Source organism: Oncorhynchus tshawytscha, linkage group LG03 (assembly GCF_018296145.1).
Source record: "Oncorhynchus tshawytscha isolate Ot180627B linkage group LG03, Otsh_v2.0, whole genome shotgun sequence".
In the NCBI taxonomy this organism is placed as follows: Eukaryota; Metazoa; Chordata; class Actinopteri; order Salmoniformes; family Salmonidae; genus Oncorhynchus; species Oncorhynchus tshawytscha.
In genome coordinates, this window is record NC_056431.1 from 73,323,742 (window position 1) to 73,326,026 (window position 2,285).

The 2,285-nt window shown below is 44.9% G+C and overlaps 1 long non-coding RNA gene across 1 annotated transcript; it reads right to left on the reverse strand.

Moving 5' to 3' along the window:
* Positions 1-985: 985 nt before the first annotated feature.
* Positions 986-1,640, reverse strand: LOC121846221. The gene is made up of 3 exons (XR_006083138.1): positions 1,623-1,640; positions 1,499-1,515; positions 986-1,432 (listed from the first exon to the last, which is right to left on the reverse strand). It is a non-coding gene; the product is annotated as an uncharacterized LOC121846221 (long non-coding RNA).
* Positions 1,641-2,285: the final 645 nt, after the last annotated feature.

Below are 2,285 nucleotides of genomic sequence, written 5' to 3' on the forward strand. Positions count from 1 at the left end.
ATGACAGTTGAACCTCTGACAGTTGAACCTCTATGACAGTTGAACCTCTATGGTAGTTGAACCTCTATGGTAGTTGAACCTCTATGGTAGTTGAACCTCTATGACAGTTGAACCTCTATGACAGTTGAAACTCTATGACAGTTGAACCTCTATGACAGTTGAACCTCTATGACAGTTGAAACTCTATGACAGTTGAACCTCTATGACAGTTGAACCTCTGAAGTTGAACCTCTATGACAGTTGAACCTCTATGGTAGTTGAACCTCTATGGTAGTTGAACCTCTATGGTAGTTGAACCTCTATGACAGTTGAACCTCTATGACAGTTGAACCTCTATGACAGTTGAACCTCTATGACAGTTGAACCTCTGACAGTTGAACCTCTATGACAGTTGAACCTCTATGACAGTTGAACCTCTCTGACAGTTGAACCTCTATGACAGTTGAACCTCTATGACAGTTGAACCTCTATGACAGTTGAACCTCTATGACAGTTGAACCTCTATGGTAGTTGAACCTCTATGACAGTTGAACCTCTATGACAGTTGAACCTCTATGACAGTTGAACCTCTATGACAGTTGAACCTCTATGACAGTTGAACCTCTATGACAGTTGAACCTCTATGACAGTTGAACCTCTATGACAGTTGAACCTCTATGACAGTTGAACCTCTATGGTAGTTGAACCTCTATGACAGTTGAACCTCTACAGTTGAACCTGACAGTTGAACCTCTATGACAGTTGAACCTCTATGACAGTTGAACCTCTATGACAGTTGAACCTCTAGTGACAGTTGAACCTCTATGACAGTTGAACCTCTATGACAGTTGAACCTCTATGACAGTTGAACCTCTATGACAGTTGAACCTCTATGACAGTTGAACCTCTATGACAGTTGAACCTCTATGACAGTTGAACCTCTATGACAGTTGAACCTCTATGGTAGTTGAACCTCTATGACAGTTGAACCTCTGAACCTGGTAGTTGAACCTCTATGACAGTTGAACCTCTATGACAGTTGAACCTCTATGACAGTTGAACCTCTATGACAGTTGAACCTCTATGACAGTTGAACCTCTATGACAGTTGAACCTCTATGACAGTTGAACCTCTATGACAGTTGAACCTCTATGACAGTTGAACCTCTATGACAGTTGAACCTCTATGACAGTTGAACCTCTATGGTAGTTGAACCTCTATGACAGTTGAACCTCTATGGTAGTTGAACCTCTATGGTAGTTGAACCTCTATGACAGTTGAACCTCTATGGTAGTTGAACCTCTATGGAAGTTGAACCTCTATGGTAGTTGAACCTCTATGACAGTTGAACCTCTATGACAGTTGAACCTCTATGACAGTTGAACCTCTATGACAGTTGAACCTCTATGACAGTTGAACCTCTATGACAGTTGAACCTCTATGGTAGTTGAACCTCTATGGTCCAATCCCCTGTCCTGAACCTCTATGACAGTGCCAACATCAAAGGTGGGAGTTGAACCTCTATGACAGTTGAACCTCTAGGTGGTAGTTGAACCTCACACAGTTGAACCTCTATGGTAGTTGAACCACTATGGTAGATATGAACCTCTCTGAAGAAGTTGAACAACTATGTTTTGTTGAACCTCTATGACAGTTGAACCTCCCATGACAGTTGAACCTCAATGACAGGCTTGAACATCTATGGTCTGTTGAACCTCTATGACAGCCACAACCTCCCAGTGACAGTCTGAACCTCTAGTGGTAGTTGATGGGCTTATGGTCCAATCCCTGACCTCACCTGACCTGGGCTCCCACTGCCAAACCAAAGCGTGGGATGACAGATGCTGGCTGTAATGTCTCCTGAGGCAGGTGGTACTACCCACCACACACTCCACACCACCTACAGGTGGTGTTCTGACACATGGACCTATAGGTGGTGCACAGAGAGGGGAGAGGGAAGAACAACAATGTTTTCTGAAGTCAGGACCAAAGGTTGTTCTGGCCTCCCATAGCCAGAGGTCAAAGGGCAGGCTGTTCTGAGGACATCTATGGTCTGCAGGTGACACTATGGACCTGCAAGCCACAGAGCTCCCAGTTTGGACCCAGTCTGTTCTGACACTAGTGGGCCTACAGGGCTTACCTCTGACATACCTGGACCTCACCTGACCTGGACCTCAGGTGAAACCAGGACCTACAGGTGACAGATGCTGGCTGACACTTTAGGACCTACAGGTGGTGTTCTGACACTAGGACCTTTGACACTCCGTGGCCACCTACAGGTGGTGTTCTGACACTATGGACCTACA